Source organism: Montipora foliosa, chromosome 10 (assembly GCF_036669935.1).
Source record: "Montipora foliosa isolate CH-2021 chromosome 10, ASM3666993v2, whole genome shotgun sequence".
Classification (NCBI taxonomy): Eukaryota; Metazoa; Cnidaria; class Anthozoa; order Scleractinia; family Acroporidae; genus Montipora; species Montipora foliosa.
The window spans coordinates 12,399,887-12,419,762 of record NC_090878.1 but is presented as its reverse complement, the minus strand read 5'-3'; positions in this window follow the sequence as shown (position 1 = coordinate 12,419,762).

The following is a 19,876-nucleotide window of genomic DNA, read 5'->3' as shown; positions in this document are numbered from 1 at the left end:
TGTGCACTTCCCCTTGTCTATTGTTATTTGTGTGTGCGTGTGTGTGCGTGAACGGTAAATCGTGTCCCATAGTTCTATGTGAACGTTGGGTATTTGCAATTTTTTTCCCCTTGGCCCAGCCACTTAGCTCGCTTAGCTTAGCTACTTCTAAGTGGCTGTGCTCTTTTCCTTTATAATTTTTTTCTTTCCTGTACTTATTTTAACACCATATAATTTCTGGGCACGAATAAAGATTGTTGTTGTTGAATGGTGATAGAGCGATAGACGGGTGTAAAGCCACCCTTTTTTTAAACAGATAACTTGATACTGCGTAAGTATACGAAATATTTTTAGTTGTATATGAAGTTACCTAAAATTAACCTCCTTCTTAAACTGATACCATCCATGCTAGGTGCGAACTTATTAATCACTTGGTCAGGCGCGATTTTTGTAGGATACCCAACTCGTAGAGCAGAGAGTTTTACATCCTCGTCGTCGTCATAATCGTTACATTGTAAGCACCAGCCATAAGTTTAACACCTTTCGTCCCAAGTGCTTCCTATTTTTTTTTTAATACTTTTCTGGCGATAAACAAAGTGCTGCAAATTGGCTTCACCGTATAAGAAGTACCCATTCAAACATCTGCGGTTTTGGGAATTGTGGGGGTGGGCTCAGGTTTGGGAATCACGTGACAAATCTCAACGATTCCGGTTCGAACACTAACCGATTTGCAACAAATCTGGTAAGTTTCTCATTTTATAAGTCATTTCTCGGGTCAGTTACGTTTACAGAAGCCCACACAATAGCATCATTAAGCTGGAGTGTGGGTCAAGCCAAGCCTTTGAAAGAAGCCGGAGGTGAGAGATGGTTTCACGCAGGCTGGTTCGCCTAAAATGCTTTGTTGTAAAGTTAACATGGCGGTTCACGAGTGAAGTTGTCTCTCTGGCCTTTCTGTGGACGAATTCCAGGACCTACCGATACAATTTGGGCAAGTTTTGAAAGCTAAAAACTTCAATCGAGGCTGTATTTTGCTGGTAGGACTGGGTGGCCCGACACTTATAAAAAGATCTTGAAATGACAATCGGGTGTCTTCCCTTGTCATGGAATGGCAGAATTACCCAGAATTCTTTTGGGCAAGAAGGAGGCAACTTGAGAAGCTGGAGACTGGCCCTCATCAAATGGCTGAAGCGCGGCCAGGGTAAAAAGTGAGAAGACGATTTCTAGCCAGATACTAAGCAGTAACCCTAGTGTGTGCAGTTAACGAAGACTTTTGATTTCTGAAGAAATTTTTGTCATAGAAAATTCACGACAAATTTGTGCTTTTTTCGCTGTGATCCTCGTGTCAAAGGAACGGTATAATGTAAATAAGAGAATAACCAGATTTATATTTGCAGATTACCTGTTCTCTTACTAGTAAAGTCAAACTCTGCATCTTTATGCAATAAGCGCATTCAAAATCTCCTCATATTACTCTATAAATTTTTTTTTTTTCCTTTGAAGGGTTTTCTTTCTTAGTTCTTTTTTCTTACGTATCAGCTAAGTTGCGGAATGCGCTACCTGATTTTATCCGTACCACTGAGTTCACTGGTTTCAAAAGTGATTCCAGGGCCGCATTTTGTACAGCGGCTTTTCTTTTTATTAGTATATCTTTAAATATGATGTATTTTAGTATGTATCTGTATATGCTATGTATTTTTTAGCAGTAAATGTAATGTCTCGAAGATATTAGCTCTTGTAGTTATTCTGAAATTCGAAATGAAACAAAGTTTACGCATGCATGCATGTATGTATGTTACCTTTAGTAGGGCGCGTGCGTACACTTTGTAATCTGCGACCTTCAGTGCTTACCACATGTCAGATAAAATGACTTTTCCTTGTATATTTAAGCCATCAAATTCTTACATTAAATTGACAAGGGCGGTTTGGAGCTGTGAGTAGGCGTGGGATTTGTCACATATGGTTTAGGGGCCGACATATCTCTCCCTCAATGCCGTACCGGGAGGCAAGGTCGGTAGCAGAAAGCAGCGAAGGGCCAACTGCGTCCAAAAGCGATCGCACGGGCCGAAATCCCGGGGGATGACTCGTTTGGTACGACGCTCCAGCGCCGGTGTCTGGAGGTACTGCGTTTTTCTCTCTTGTTTAAACATTCCGTCCACGCATGCGTAATGTTCTAGCTCTCTGATAGGTAGAAATTAAGATGCTGGCTCAGTTACAAGCAATTGACATTTCAGTTAAACAGATTCTACAGGCATAAACTAGTAAGGTAAAAAAGCGCGCGTGTCTGGTCTTCTCGAGCCAGAGGTGAGAGATGGTTTCACGCAGGCTGGTTCGCCTAAAATGCTTTGTTGTAAAGTTAACATGGCGGTTCACGAGTGAAGTTGTCTCTCTGGCCTTTCTGTGGACGAATTCCAGGACCTACCGATACAATTTGGGCAAGTTTTGAAAGCTAAAAACTTCAATCGAGGCTGTATTTTGCTGGTAGGACTGGGTGGCCCGACACTTATAAAAAGATCTTGAAATGACAATCGGGTGTCTTCCCTTGTCATGGAATGGCAGAATTACCCAGAATTCTTTTGGGCAAGAAGGAGGCAACTTGAGAAGCTGGAGACTGGCCCTCATCAAATGGCTGAAGCGCGGCCAGGGTAAAAAGTGAGAAGACGATTTCTAGCCAGATACTAAGCAGTAACCCCTAGTGTGTGCAGTTAACGAAGACTTTTGATTTCTGAAGAAATTTTTGTCATAGAAAATTCACGACAAATTTGTGCTTTTTTCGCTGTGATCCTCGTGTCAAAGGAACGGTATAATGTAAATAAGAGAATAACCAGAGATTTATATTTGCAGATTACCTGTTCTCTTACTAGTAAAGTCAAACTCTGCATCTTTATGCAATAAGCGCATTCAAAATCTCCTCATATTACTCTATAAATTTTTTTTTTTTTCCTTTGAAGGGTTTTCCTTTCTTAGTTCTTTTTTCTTACGTATCAGCTAAGTTGCGGAATGCGCTACCTGATTTTATCCGTACCACTGAGTTCACTGGTTTCAAAAGTGATTCCAGGGCCGCATTTTGTACAGCGGCTTTTCTTTTTAATTAGTATATCTTTAAATATGATGTATTTAGTATGTATCTGTATATGCTATGTATTTTAGCAGTAAATGTAATGTCTCGAAGATATTAGCTCTTGTAGTTATTCTGAAATTTCGAAATGAAACAAAGTTTACGCATGCATGCATGTATGTATGTTACCTTTAGTAGGGCGCGTGCGTACACTTTGTAATCTGCGACCTTCAGTGCTTACCACATGTCAGATAAAATGACTTTTCCTTGTATATTTAAGCCATCAAATTCTTACATTAAATTGACAAGGGCGGTTTGGAGCTGTGAGTAGGCGTGGGATTTGTCACATATGGTTTAGGGGCCGACATATCTCTCCCTCAATGCCGTACCGGGAGGCAAGGTCGGTAGCAGAAAGCAGCGAAGGGCCAACTGCGTCCAAAAGCGATCGCACGGGCCGAAATCCCGGGATGACTCGTTTGGTACGACGCTCCAGCGCCGGTGTCTGGGGGTACTGCGTTTTTCTCTCTTGTTTAACATTCCGTCCACGCATGCGTAAATGTTCTAGCTCTCTGATAGGTAGAAATTAAGATGCTGGCTCAGTTACAAGCAATTGACATTTCAGTTAAACAGATTCTACAGGCATAAACTAGTAAGGTAAAAAGCGCGCGTGTCTGGTCTTCTCGAGCCAGAGGTGAGAGATGGTTTCACGCAGGCTGGTTCGCCTAAAATGCTTTGTTGTAAAGTTAACATGGCGGTTCACGAGTGAAGTTGTCTCTCTGGCCTTTCTGTGGACGAATTCCAGGACCTACCGATACAATTTGGGCAAGTTTTGAAAGCTAAAAACTTCAATCGAGGCTGTATTTTGCTGGTAGGACTGGGTGGCCCGACACTTATAAAAAAGATCTTGAAATGACAATCGGGTGTCTTCCCTTGTCATGGAATGGCAGAATTACCCAGAATTCTTTTGGGCAAGAAGGAGGCAACTGAGAGAAGCTGGAGACTGGCCCTCATCAAATGGCTGAAGCGCGGCCAGGGTAAAAAGTGAGAAGACGATTTCTAGCCAGATACTAAGCAGTAACCCTAGTGTGTGCAGTTAACGAAGACTTTTGATTTCTGAAGAAATTTTTGTCATAGAAAATTCACGACAAATTTGTGCTTTTTTTCGCTGTGATCCTCGTGTCAAAGGAACGGTATAATGTAAATAAGAGAATAACCAGATTTATATTTGCAGATTACCTGTTCTCTTACTAGTAAAGTCAAACTCTGCATCTTTATGCAATAAGCGCATTCAAAATCTCCTCATATTACTCTATAAAAATTTTTTTTTCCTTTGAAGGGTTTTTCCTTTCTTAGTTCTTTTTTTACGTATCAGCTAAGTTGCGGAATGCGCTACCTGATTTTATCCGTACCACTGAGTTCACTGGTTTCAAAAGTGATTCCAGGGCCGCATTTTGTACAGCGGCTTTTCTTTTTATTAGTATATCTTTAAATATGATGTATTAGTATGTATGTATGTATATGCTATGTATTTTAGCAGTAAATGTAATGTCTCGAAGATATTAGCTCTGTGTAGTTATTCTGAAATTCGAAATGAAACAAAGTTTACGCATGCATGCATGTATGTATGTTACCTTTAGTAGGGCGCGTGCGTACACTTTGTAATCTGCGACCTTCAGTGCTTACCACATGTCAGATAAAATGACTTTTCCTTGTATATTTAAGCCATCAAATTCTTACATTAAATTGACAAGGGCGGTTTGGAGCTGTGAGTAGGCGTGGGATTTGTCACATATGGTTTAGGGGCCGACATATCTCTCCCTCAATGCCGTACCGGGAGGCAAGGTCGGTAGCAGAAAGCAGCGAAGGGCCAACTGCGTCCAAAAGCGATCGCACGGGCCGAAATCCCGGGATGACTCGTTTGGTACGACGCTCCAGCGCCGGTGTCTGGAGGTACTGCGTTTTTCTCTCTCTGTTTAAACATTCCGTCCACGCATGCGTAAATGTTCTAGCTCTCTGATAGGTAGAAATTAAGATGCTGGCTCAGTTACAAGCAATTGACATTTCAGTTAAACAGATTCTACAGGCATAAACTAGTAAGGTAAAAAGCGCGCGTGTCTGGTCTTCTCGAGCCAGAGGTGAGAGATGGTTTCACGCAGGCTGGTTCGCCTAAAATGCTTTGTTGTAAAGTTAAACATGGCGGTTCACGAGTGAAGTTGTCTCTCTGGCCTTTCTGTGGACGAATTCCAGGACCTACCGATACAATTTGGGCAAGTTTTGAAAGCTAAAAACTTCAATCGAGGCTGTATTTTGCTGGTAGGACTGGGTGGCCCGACACTTATAAAAAAGATTGAAATGACAATCGGGTGTCTTCCCTGTCATGGAATGGCAGAATTACCCAGAATTCTTTTGGGCAAGAAGGAGGCAACTTGAGAAGCTGGAGACTGGCCCTCATCAAATGGCTGAAGCGCGGCCAGGGTAAAAAGTGAGAAGACGATTTCTAGCCAGATACTAAGCAGTAACCCTAGTGTGTGTGCAGTTAACGAGACTTTTGATTTCTGAAGAAATTTTTGTCATAGAAAATTCACGACAAATTTGTGCTTTTTTCGCTGTGATCCTCGTGTCAAAGGAACGGTATAATGTAAATAAGAGAATAACCAGATTTATATTTGCAGATTACCTGTTCTCTTACTAGTAAAGTCAAACTCTGCATCTTTATGCAATAAGCGCATTCAAAATCTCCTCATATTACTCTATAAATTTTTTTTTTTTCTTTGAAGGGTTTTTTCCTTTCTTCTTAGTTCTTTTTTCTTACGTATCAGCTAAGTTGCGGTTGCGATGCGCTACCTGATTTTATCCGTACCACTGAGTTCACTGGTTTCAAAAGTGATTCCAGGGCCGCATTTTGTACAGCGGCTTTTCTTTTTAATTAGTATATCTTTAAATATGATGTATTTAGTATGTATCTGTATATGCTATGTATTTTAGCAGTAAATGTAATGTCTCGAAGATATTAGCTCTTGTAGTTATTCTGAAATTCGAAATGAAACAAAGTTTACGCATGCATGCATGTGTATGTGTTACCTTTAGTAGGGCGCGTGCGTACACTTTGTAATCTGCGACCTTCAGTGCTTACCACATGTCAGATAAAATGACTTTTCCTTGTATATTTAAGCCATCAAATTCTTACATTAAATTGACAAGGGCGGTTTGGAGCTGTGAGTAGGCGTGGGATTTGTCACATATGGTTTAGGGGCCGACATATCTCTCCCTCAATGCCGTACCGGGAGGCAAGGTCGGTAGCAGAAAGCAGCGAAGGGCCAACTGCGTCCAAAAGCGATCGCACGGGCCGAAATCCCGGGATGACTCGTTTGGTACGACGCTCCAGCGCCGGTGTCTGGAGGTACTGCGTTTTTCTCTCTCTTGTTTAACACATTCCGTCCACGCATGCGTAAATGTTCTAGCTCTCTGATAGGTAGAAATAAGATGCTGGCTCAGTTACCAGCATTGACATTTCAGTTACACAGATTCTACAGGCATAAACTAGTAAGGTAAAAAGCGCGCGTTCTGGTCTTCTCGAGCCAGAGGTGAGAGATGGTTTCACGCAGACTGGTTCGCCTAAAATGCTTTGTTTAAAGTTACATGGCGGTTCACGAGTGAAGTTGTCTCTCTGGCCTTTCTGTGGACGAATTCCAGGACCTACCGATACAATTTGGGCAAGTTTGAAAGCTAAAAACTTCAATCGAGGCTGTATTTTGCTGGTAGGACTGGGTGGCCGACACTTATAAAAAGATCTTGAAATGACAATCGGGTGTCTCCTTGTCATGGAATGGCAGAATTACCCAGAATTCTTTTGGGCAAGAAGGAGGCAACTTGAGAAGCTGGAGACTGGCCCTCATCAAATGGCTGAAGCGCGGCCAGGGTAAAAAGTGAGAAGACGATTTCTAGCCAGATACTAAGCAGTAACCCTAGTGTGTGCAGTTAACGAAGACTTTTGATTTCTGAAGAAATTTTTGTCATAGAAAATTCACGACAAATTTGTGCTTTTTTCGCTGTGATCCTCGTGTCAAAGGAACGGTATAATGTAAATAAGAGAATAACCAGATTTATATTTGCAGATTACCTGTTCTCTTACTAGTAAAGTCAAACTCTGCATCTTTATGCAATAAGCGCATTCAAAATCTCCTCATATTACTCTATAAATTTTTTTTTCCTTTGAAGGGTTTTCCTTTCTTAGTTCTTTTTTCTTACGTATCAGCTAAGTTGCGGAATGCGCTACCTGATTTTATCCGTACCACTGAGTTCACTGGTTTCAAAAGTGATTCCAGGGCCGCATTTTGTACAGCGGCTTTTCTTTTTAATTAGTATATCTTTAAATATGATGTATTTAGTATGTATCTGTATATGCTATGTATTTTAGCAATAAATGTAATGTCTCGAAGATATTAGCTCTTGTAGTTATTCTGAAATTCGAAATGAAACAAAGTTTACGCATGCATGCATGTATGTATGTTACCTTTAGTAGGGCGCGTGCGTACACTTTGTAATCTGCGACCTTCAGTGCTTACCACATGTCAGATAAAATGACTTTTCCTTGTATATTTAAGCCATCAAATTCTTACATTAAATTGACAAGGGCGGTTTGGAGCTGTGAGTAGGCGTGGGATTTGTCACATATGGTTTAGGGGCCGACATATCTCTCCCTCAATGCCGTACCGGGAGGCAAGGTCGGTAGCAGAAAGCAGCGAAGGGCCAACTGCGTCCAAAGCGATCGCACGGGCCGAAATCCCGGGATGACTCGTTTGGTACGACGCTCCAGCGCCGGTGTCTGGAGGTACTGCGTTTTTCTCTTCTTGTTTAAACATTCCGTCCACTGCATGCGTAAATGTTCTAGCTCTCTGATAGGTAGAAATTAAGATGCTGGCTCCAGTTACAAGCAATTGACATTTCAGTTAAACAGATTCTACAGGCATAAACTAGTAAGGTAAAAGCGCGCGTGTCTGGTCTTCTCGAGCCAGAGGTGAGAGATGGTTTCACGCAGACTGGTTCGCCTAAATGCTTTGTTGTAAAGTTAACATGGCGGTTCACGAGTGAAGTTGTCTCTCTGGCCTTTCTGTGGACGAATTCCAGGACCTACCGATACAATTTGGGCAAGTTTTGAAAGCTAAAAACTTCAATCGAGGCTGTATTTTGCTGGTAGGACTGGGTGCCCGACACTTATAAAAAGATCTTGAAATGACAATCGGGTGTCTTCCCTTGTCATGGAATGGCAGAATTACCCAGAATTCTTTTGGGCAAGAAGGAGGCAACTTGAGAAGCTGGAGACTGGCCCTCATCAAATGGCTGAAGCGCGGCCAGGGTAAAAAGTCGAGAAGACGATTTCTAGCCAGATACTAAGCAGTAACCCTAGTGTGTGCAGTTAACGAAGACTTTTGATTTCTGAAGAAATTTTGTCATAGAAAATTCACGACAAATTTGTGCTTTTTTCGCTGTGATCCTCGTGTCAAAGGAACGGTATAATGTAAATAAGAGAATAACCAGATTTATATTTGCAGATTACCTGTTCTCTTACTAGTAAAGTCAAACTCTGCATCTTTATGCAATAAGCGCATTCAAAATCTCCTCATATTACTCTATAAATTTTTTTTTTCCTTTGAAGGGTTTTCCTTTCTTAGTTCTTTTTTCTTACGTATCAGCTAAGTTGCGGAATGCGCTACCTGATTTTATCCGTACCACTGAGTTCACTGGTTTCAAAAAGTGATTCCAGGGCCGCATTTTTGTACAGCGGCCTTTCTTTTTTTAATTAGTATATCTTTAAATATGATGTATTTAGTATGTATCTGTATATGCTATGTATTTTAGCAGTAAATGTAATGTCTCGAAGATATTAGCTCTTGTAGTTATTCTGAAATTCGAAATGAAACAAAGTTTACGCATGCATGCATGTATGTATGTTACCTTTAGTAGGGCGCGTGCGTACACTTTGTAATCTGCGACCTTCAGTGCTTACCACATGTCAGATAAAATGACTTTTCCTTGTATATTTAAGTCGTCAGATTTTCCTTTTAAATCGATAAGGGCGGTTTGGAGCTGTGAGTAGGCGTGGGATTTGTCATTTATTTTTTATGTTCCGACATATCTCTCCCTCAATGCCGTACCGGTTGGCAAGGTCTGTAGCAGAAAGCAGCGAAGGGCCAACTGCTTGCAAAAGCGATCGCACGGGCCGAAATCCCGGGATGACTCGTTTGGTACGACGCTCCAGCGCGCCGGTGTCTGGAGGTACTGCGTTTTTTCTCTCTTGTTTAAACATTCCGTCCACGCATGCGTAAATGTTCTAGCTCTCTGATAGGTAGAAATTAAGATGCTGGCTCAGTTACAAGCAATTGACATTTCAGTTAAACAGATTCTACAGGCATAAACTAGTAAGGTAAAAAGCGCGCGTGTCTGGTCTTCTCGAGCCAGAGGTGAGAGATGGTTTCACGCAGACTGGTTCGCCTAAAATGCTTTGTTGTAAAGTTAACATGGCGGTTCACGAGTGAAGTTGTCTCTCTGGCCTTTCTGTGGACGAATTCCAGGACCTACCGATACAATTTGGGCAAGTTTTGAAAGCTAAAAACTTCAATCGAGGCTGTATTTTGCTGGTAGGACTGGGTGGCCCGACACTTATAAAAAGATCTTGAAATGACAATCGGGTGTCTTCCCTTGTCATGGAATGGCAGAATTACCCAGAATTCTTTTGGGCAAGAAGGAGGCAACTTGAGAAGCTGGAGACTGGCCCTCATCAAATGGCTGAAGCGCGGCCAGGGTAAAAAGTGAGAAGACGATTTCTAGCCAGATACTAAGCAGTAACCCTAGTGTGTGCAGTTAACGAAGACTTTTGATTTCTGAAGAAATTTTTGTCATAGAAAATTCACGACAAATTTGTGCTTTTTTCGCTGTGATCCTCGTGTCAAAGGAACGGTATAATGTAAATAAGAGAATAACCAGATTTATATTTGCAGATTACCTGTTCTCTTACTAGTAAAGTCAAACTCTGCATCTTTATGCAATAAGCGCATTCAAAATCTCCTCATATTACTCTATAAATTTTTTTTTTCCTTTGAAGGGTTTCCTTTCTTAGTTCTTTTTTCTTACGTATCAGCTAAGTTGCGGAATGCGCTACCTGATTTTATCCGTACCACTGAGTTCACTGGTTTCAAAAGTGATTCCAGGGCCGCATTTTGTACAGCGGCTTTTCTTTTTAATTAGTATATCTTTAAATATGATGTATTTAGTATGTATCTGTATATGCTATGTATTTTAGCAGTAAATGTAATGTCTCGAAGATATTAGCTCTTGTAGTTATTCTGAAATTCGAAATGAAACAAAGTTTACGCATGCATGCATGTATGTATGTTACCTTTAGTAGGGCGCGTGCGTACACTTTGTAATCTGCGACCTTCAGTGCTTACCACATGTCAGATAAAATGACTTTTCCTTGTATATTTAAGCCATCAAATTCTTACATTAAATTGACAAGGGCGGTTTGGAGCTGTGAGTAGGCGTGGGATTTGTCACATATGGTTTAGGGGCCGACATATCTCTCCCTCAATGCCGTACCGGGAGGCAAGGTCGGTAGCAGAAAGCAGCGAAGGGCCAACTGCGTCCAAAAGCGATCGCACGGGCCGAAATCCCGGGATGACTCGTTTGGTACGACGCTCCAGCGCCGGTGTCTGGAGGTACTGCGTTTTTCTCTCTTGTTTAAACATTCCGTCCACGCATGCGTAAATGTTCTAGCTCTCTGATAGGTAGAAATTAAGATGCTGGCTCAGTTACAAGCAATTGACATTTCAGTTAAACAGATTCTACAGGCATAAACTAGTAAGGTAAAAAGCGCGCGTGTCTGGTCTTCTCGAGCCAGAGGTGAGAGATGGTTTCACGCAGACTGGTTCGCCTAAAATGCTTTGTTGTAAAGTTAACATGGCGGTTCACGAGTGAAGTTGTCTCTCTGGCCTTTCTGTGGACGAATTCCAGGACCTACCGATACAATTTGGGCAAGTTTTGAAAGCTAAAAACTTCAATCGAGGCTGTATTTTGCTGGTAGGACTGGGTGGCCCGACACTTATAAAAAGATCTTGAAATGACAATCGGGTGTCTTCCCTTGTCATGGAATGGCAGAATTACCCAGAATTCTTTTGGGCAAGAAGGAGGCAACTTGAGAAGCTGGAGACTGGCCCTCATCAAATGGCTGAAGCGCGGCCAGGGTAAAAAGTGAGAAGACGATTTCTAGCCAGATACTAAGCAGTAACCCTAGTGTGTGCAGTTAACGAAGACTTTTGATTTCTGAAGAAATTTTTGTCATAGAAAATTCACGACAAATTTGTGCTTTTTTCGCTGTGATCCTCGTGTCAAAGGAACGGTATAATGTAAATAAGAGAATAACCAGATTTATATTTGCAGATTACCTGTTCTCTTACTAGTAAAGTCAAACTCTGCATCTTTATGCAATAAGCGCATTCAAAATCTCCTCATATTACTCTATAAATTTTTTTTTTCCTTTGAAGGGTTTTCCTTTCTTAGTTCTTTTTTCTTACGTATCAGCTAAGTTGCGGAATGCGCTACCTGATTTTATCCGTACCACTGAGTTCACTGGTTTCAAAAGTGATTCCAGGGCCGCATTTTGTACAGCGGCTTTTCTTTTTAATTAGTATATCTTTAAATATGATGTATTTAGTATGTATCTGTATATGCTATGTATTTTAGCAGTAAATGTAATGTCTCGAAGATATTAGCTCTTGTAGTTATTCTGAAATTCGAAATGAAACAAAGTTTACGCATGCATGCATGTATGTATGTTACCTTTAGTAGGGCGCGTGCGTACACTTTGTAATCTGCGACCTTCAGTGCTTACCACATGTCAGATAAAATGACTTTTCCTTGTATATTTAAGCCATCAAATTCTTACATTAAATTGACAAGGGCGGTTTGGAGCTGTGAGTAGGCGTGGGATTTGTCACATATGGTTTAGGGGCCGACATATCTCTCCCTCAATGCCGTACCGGGAGGCAAGGTCGGTAGCAGAAAGCAGCGAAGGGCCAACTGCGTCCAAAAGCGATCGCACGGGCCGAAATCCCGGGATGACTCGTTTGGTACGACGCTCCAGCGCCGGTGTCTGGAGGTACTGCGTTTTTCTCTCTTGTTTAAACATTCCGTCCACGCATGCGTAAATGTTCTAGCTCTCTGATAGGTAGAAATTAAGATGCTGGCTCAGTTACAAGCAATTGACATTTCAGTTAAACAGATTCTACAGGCATAAACTAGTAAGGTAAAAAGCGCGCGTGTCTGGTCTTCTCGAGCCAGAGGTGAGAGATGGTTTCACGCAGACTGGTTCGCCTAAAATGCTTTGTTGTAAAGTTAACATGGCGGTTCACGAGTGAAGTTGTCTCTCTGGCCTTTCTGTGGACGAATTCCAGGACCTACCGATACAATTTGGGCAAGTTTTGAAAGCTAAAAACTTCAATCGAGGCTGTATTTTGCTGGTAGGACTGGGTGGCCCGACACTTATAAAAAGATCTTGAAATGACAATCGGGTGTCTTCCCTTGTCATGGAATGGCAGAATTACCCAGAATTCTTTTGGGCAAGAAGGAGGCAACTTGAGAAGCTGGAGACTGGCCCTCATCAAATGGCTGAAGCGCGGCCAGGGTAAAAAGTGAGAAGACGATTTCTAGCCAGATACTAAGCAGTAACCCTAGTGTGTGCAGTTAACGAAGACTTTTGATTTCTGAAGAAATTTTTGTCATAGAAAATTCACGACAAATTTGTGCTTTTTTCGCTGTGATCCTCGTGTCAAAGGAACGGTATAATGTAAATAAGAGAATAACCAGATTTATATTTGCAGATTACCTGTTCTCTTACTAGTAAAGTCAAACTCTGCATCTTTATGCAATAAGCGCATTCAAAATCTCCTCATATTACTCTATAAATTTTTTTTTTCCTTTGAAGGGTTTTCCTTTCTTAGTTCTTTTTTCTTACGTATCAGCTAAGTTGCGGAATGCGCTACCTGATTTTATCCGTACCACTGAGTTCACTGGTTTCAAAAGTGATTCCAGGGCCGCATTTTGTACAGCGGCTTTTCTTTTTAATTAGTATATCTTTAAATATGATGTATTTAGTATGTATCTGTATATGCTATGTATTTTAGCAGTAAATGTAATGTCTCGAAGATATTAGCTCTTGTAGTTATTCTGAAATTCGAAATGAAACAAAGTTTACGCATGCATGCATGTATGTATGTTACCTTTAGTAGGGCGCGTGCGTACACTTTGTAATCTGCGACCTTCAGTGCTTACCACATGTCAGATAAAATGACTTTTCCTTGTATATTTAAGCCATCAAATTCTTACATTAAATTGACAAGGGCGGTTTGGAGCTGTGAGTAGGCGTGGGATTTGTCACATATGGTTTAGGGGCCGACATATCTCTCCCTCAATGCCGTACCGGGAGGCAAGGTCGGTAGCAGAAAGCAGCGAAGGGCCAACTGCGTCCAAAAGCGATCGCACGGGCCGAAATCCCGGGATGACTCGTTTGGTACGACGCTCCAGCGCCGGTGTCTGGAGGTACTGCGTTTTTCTCTCTTGTTTAAACATTCCGTCCACGCATGCGTAAATGTTCTAGCTCTCTGATAGGTAGAAATTAAGATGCTGGCTCAGTTACAAGCAATTGACATTTCAGTTAAACAGATTCTACAGGCATAAACTAGTAAGGTAAAAAGCGCGCGTGTCTGGTCTTCTCGAGCCAGAGGTGAGAGATGGTTTCACGCAGACTGGTTCGCCTAAAATGCTTTGTTGTAAAGTTAACATGGCGGTTCACGAGTGAAGTTGTCTCTCTGGCCTTTCTGTGGACGAATTCCAGGACCTACCGATACAATTTGGGCAAGTTTTGAAAGCTAAAAACTTCAATCGAGGCTGTATTTTGCTGGTAGGACTGGGTGGCCCGACACTTATAAAAAGATCTTGAAATGACAATCGGGTGTCTTCCCTTGTCATGGAATGGCAGAATTACCCAGAATTCTTTTGGGCAAGAAGGAGGCAACTTGAGAAGCTGGAGACTGGCCCTCATCAAATGGCTGAAGCGCGGCCAGGGTAAAAAGTGAGAAGACGATTTCTAGCCAGATACTAAGCAGTAACCCTAGTGTGTGCAGTTAACGAAGACTTTTGATTTCTGAAGAAATTTTTGTCATAGAAAATTCACGACAAATTTGTGCTTTTTTCGCTGTGATCCTCGTGTCAAAGGAACGGTATAATGTAAATAAGAGAATAACCAGATTTATATTTGCAGATTACCTGTTCTCTTACTAGTAAAGTCAAACTCTGCATCTTTATGCAATAAGCGCATTCAAAATCTCCTCATATTACTCTATAAATTTTTTTTTTTCCTTTGAAGGGTTTTCCTTTCTTAGTTCTTTTTTCTTACGTATCAGCTAAGTTGCGGAATGCGCTACCTGATTTTATCCGTACCACTGAGTTCACTGGTTTCAAAAGTGATTCCAGGGCCGCATTTTGTACAGCGGCTTTTCTTTTTAATTAGTATATCTTTAAATATGATGTATTTAGTATGTATCTGTATATGCTATGTATTTTAGCAGTAAATGTAATGTCTCGAAGATATTAGCTCTTGTAGTTATTCTGAAATTCGAAATGAAACAAAGTTTACGCATGCATGCATGTATGTATGTTACCTTTAGTAGGGCGCGTGCGTACACTTTGTAATCTGCGACCTTCAGTGCTTACCACATGTCAGATAAAATGACTTTTCCTTGTATATTTAAGCCATCAAATTCTTACATTAAATTGACAAGGGCGGTTTGGAGCTGTGAGTAGGCGTGGGATTTGTCACATATGGTTTAGGGGCCGACATATCTCTCCCTCAATGCCGTACCGGGAGGCAAGGTCGGTAGCAGAAAGCAGCGAAGGGCCAACTGCGTCCAAAAGCGATCGCACGGGCCGAAATCCCGGGATGACTCGTTTGGTACGACGCTCCAGCGCCGGTGTCTGGAGGTACTGCGTTTTTCTCTCTTGTTTAAACATTCCGTCCACGCATGCGTAAATGTTCTAGCTCTCTGATAGGTAGAAATTAAGATGCTGGCTCAGTTACAAGCAATTGACATTTCAGTTAAACAGATTCTACAGGCATAAACTAGTAAGGTAAAAAGCGCGCGTGTCTGGTCTTCTCGAGCCAGAGGTGAGAGATGGTTTCACGCAGACTGGTTCGCCTAAAATGCTTTGTTGTAAAGTTAACATGGCGGTTCACGAGTGAAGTTGTCTCTCTGGCCTTTCTGTGGACGAATTCCAGGACCTACCGATACAATTTGGGCAAGTTTTGAAAGCTAAAAACTTCAATCGAGGCTGTATTTTGCTGGTAGGACTGGGTGGCCCGACACTTATAAAAAGATCTTGAAATGACAATCGGGTGTCTTCCCTTGTCATGGAATGGCAGAATTACCCAGAATTCTTTTGGGCAAGAAGGAGGCAACTTGAGAAGCTGGAGACTGGCCCTCATCAAATGGCTGAAGCGCGGCCAGGGTAAAAAGTGAGAAGACGATTTCTAGCCAGATACTAAGCAGTAACCCTAGTGTGTGCAGTTAACGAAGACTTTTGATTTCTGAAGAAATTTTTGTCATAGAAAATTCACGACAAATTTGTGCTTTTTTCGCTGTGATCCTCGTGTCAAAGGAACGGTATAATGTAAATAAGAGAATAACCAGATTTATATTTGCAGATTACCTGTTCTCTTACTAGTAAAGTCAAACTCTGCATCTTTATGCAATAAGCGCATTCAAAATCTCCTCATATTACTCTATAAATTTTTTTTTTTCCTTTGAAGGGTTTTCCTTTCTTAGTTCTTTTTTCTTACGTATCAGCTAAGTTGCGGAATGCGCTACCTGATTTTATCCGTACCACTGAGTTCACTGGTTTCAAAAGTGATTCCAGGGCCGCATTTTGTACAGCGGCTTTTCTTTTTAATTAGTATATCTTTAAATATGATGTATTTAGTATGTATCTGTATATGCTATGTATTTTAGCAGTAAATGTAATGTCTCGAAGATATTAGCTCTTGTAGTTATTCTGAAATTCGAAATGAAACAAAGTTTACGCATGCATGCATGTATGTATGTTACCTTTAGTAGGGCGCGTGCGTACACTTTGTAATCTGCGACCTTCAGTGCTTACCACATGTCAGATAAAATGACTTTTCCTTGTATATTTAAGCCATCAAATTCTTACATTAAATTGACAAGGGCGGTTTGGAGCTGTGAGTAGGCGTGGGATTTGTCACATATGGTTTAGGGGCCGACATATCTCTCCCTCAATGCCGTACCGGGAGGCAAGGTCGGTAGCAGAAAGCAGCGAAGGGCCAACTGCGTCCAAAAGCGATCGCACGGGCCGAAATCCCGGGATGACTCGTTTGGTACGACGCTCCAGCGCCGGTGTCTGGAGGTACTGCGTTTTTCTCTCTTGTTTAAACATTCCGTCCACGCATGCGTAAATGTTCTAGCTCTCTGATAGGTAGAAATTAAGATGCTGGCTCAGTTACAAGCAATTGACATTTCAGTTAAACAGATTCTACAGGCATAAACTAGTAAGGTAAAAAGCGCGCGTGTCTGGTCTTCTCGAGCCAGAGGTGAGAGATGGTTTCACGCAGACTGGTTCGCCTAAAATGCTTTGTTGTAAAGTTAACATGGCGGTTCACGAGTGAAGTTGTCTCTCTGGCCTTTCTGTGGACGAATTCCAGGACCTACCGATACAATTTGGGCAAGTTTTGAAAGCTAAAAACTTCAATCGAGGCTGTATTTTGCTGGTAGGACTGGGTGGCCCGACACTTATAAAAAGATCTTGAAATGACAATCGGGTGTCTTCCCTTGTCATGGAATGGCAGAATTACCCAGAATTCTTTTGGGCAAGAAGGAGGCAACTTGAGAAGCTGGAGACTGGCCCTCATCAAATGGCTGAAGCGCGGCCAGGGTAAAAAGTGAGAAGACGATTTCTAGCCAGATACTAAGCAGTAACCCTAGTGTGTGCAGTTAACGAAGACTTTTGATTTCTGAAGAAATTTTTGTCATAGAAAATTCACGACAAATTTGTGCTTTTTTCGCTGTGATCCTCGTGTCAAAGGAACGGTATAATGTAAATAAGAGAATAACCAGATTTATATTTGCAGATTACCTGTTCTCTTACTAGTAAAGTCAAACTCTGCATCTTTATGCAATAAGCGCATTCAAAATCTCCTCATATTACTCTATAAATTTTTTTTTTCCTTTGAAGGGTTTTCCTTTCTTAGTTCTTTTTTCTTACGTATCAGCTAAGTTGCGGAATGCGCTACCTGATTTTATCCGTACCACTGAGTTCACTGGTTTCAAAAGTGATTCCAGGGCCGCATTTTGTACAGCGGCTTTTCTTTTTAATTAGTATATCTTTAAATATGATGTATTTAGTATGTATCTGTATATGCTATGTATTTTAGCAGTAAATGTAATGTCTCGAAGATATTAGCTCTTGTAGTTATTCTGAAATTCGAAATGAAACAAAGTTTACGCATGCATGCATGTATGTATGTTACCTTTAGTAGGGCGCGTGCGTACACTTTGTAATCTGCGACCTTCAGTGCTTACCACATGTCAGATAAAATGACTTTTCCTTGTATATTTAAGCCATCAAATTCTTACATTAAATTGACAAGGGCGGTTTGGAGCTGTGAGTAGGCGTGGGATTTGTCACATATGGTTTAGGGGCCGACATATCTCTCCCTCAATGCCGTACCGGGAGGCAAGGTCGGTAGCAGAAAGCAGCGAAGGGCCAACTGCGTCCAAAAGCGATCGCACGGGCCGAAATCCCGGGATGACTCGTTTGGTACGACGCTCCAGCGCCGGTGTCTGGAGGTACTGCGTTTTTCTCTCTTGTTTAAACATTCCGTCCACGCATGCGTAAATGTTCTAGCTCTCTGATAGGTAGAAATTAAGATGCTGGCTCAGTTACAAGCAATTGACATTTCAGTTAAACAGATTCTACAGGCATAAACTAGTAAGGTAAAAAGCGCGCGTGTCTGGTCTTCTCGAGCCAGAGGTGAGAGATGGTTTCACGCAGACTGGTTCGCCTAAAATGCTTTGTTGTAAAGTTAACATGGCGGTTCACGAGTGAAGTTGTCTCTCTGGCCTTTCTGTGGACGAATTCCAGGACCTACCGATACAATTTGGGCAAGTTTTGAAAGCTAAAAACTTCAATCGAGGCTGTATTTTGCTGGTAGGACTGGGTGGCCCGACACTTATAAAAAGATCTTGAAATGACAATCGGGTGTCTTCCCTTGTCATGGAATGGCAGAATTACCCAGAATTCTTTTGGGCAAGAAGGAGGCAACTTGAGAAGCTGGAGACTGGCCCTCATCAAATGGCTGAAGCGCGGCCAGGGTAAAAAGTGAGAAGACGATTTCTAGCCAGATACTAAGCAGTAACCCTAGTGTGTGCAGTTAACGAAGACTTTTGATTTCTGAAGAAATTTTTGTCATAGAAAATTCACGACAAATTTGTGCTTTTTTCGCTGTGATCCTCGTGTCAAAGGAACGGTATAATGTAAATAAGAGAATAACCAGATTTATATTTGCAGATTACCTGTTCTCTTACTAGTAAAGTCAAACTCTGCATCTTTATGCAATAAGCGCATTCAAAATCTCCTCATATTACTCTATAAATTTTTTTTTTTCCTTTGAAGGGTTTTCCTTTCTTAGTTCTTTTTTCTTACGTATCAGCTAAGTTGCGGAATGCGCTACCTGATTTTATCCGTACCACTGAGTTCACTGGTTTCAAAAGTGATTCCAGGGCCGCATTTTGTACAGCGGCTTTTCTTTTTAATTAGTATATCTTTAAATATGATGTATTTAGTATGTATCTGTATATGCTATGTATTTTAGCAGTAAATGTAATGTCTCGAAGATATTAGCTCTTGTAGTTATTCTGAAATTCGAAATGAAACAAAGTTTACGCATGCATGCATGTATGTATGTTACCTTTAGTAGGGCGCGTGCGTACACTTTGTAATCTGCGACCTTCAGTGCTTACCACATGTCAGATAAAATGACTTTTCCTTGTATATTTAAGCCATCAAATTCTTACATTAAATTGACAAGGGCGGTTTGGAGCTGTGAGTAGGCGTGGGATTTGTCACATATGGTTTAGGGGCCGACATATCTCTCCCTCAATGCCGTACCGGGAGGCAAGGTCGGTAGCAGAAAGCAGCGAAGGGCCAACTGCGTCCAAAAGCGATCGCACGGGCCGAAATCCCGGGATGACTCGTTTGGTACGACGCTCCAGCGCCGGTGTCTGGAGGTACTGCGTTTTTCTCTCTTGTTTAAACATTCCGTCCACGCATGCGTAAATGTTCTAGCTCTCTGATAGGTAGAAATTAAGATGCTGGCTCAGTTACAAGCAATTGACATTTCAGTTAAACAGATTCTACAGGCATAAACTAGTAAGGTAAAAAGCGCGCGTGTCTGGTCTTCTCGAGCCAGAGGTGAGAGATGGTTTCACGCAGACTGGTTCGCCTAAAATGCTTTGTTGTAAAGTTAACATGGCGGTTCACGAGTGAAGTTGTCTCTCTGGCCTTTCTGTGGACGAATTCCAGGACCTACCGATACAATTTGGGCAAGTTTTGAAAGCTAAAAACTTCAATCGAGGCTGTATTTTGCTGGTAGGACTGGGTGGCCCGACACTTATAAAAAGATCTTGAAATGACAATCGGGTGTCTTCCCTTGTCATGGAATGGCAGAATTACCCAGAATTCTTTTGGGCAAGAAGGAGGCAACTTGAGAAGCTGGAG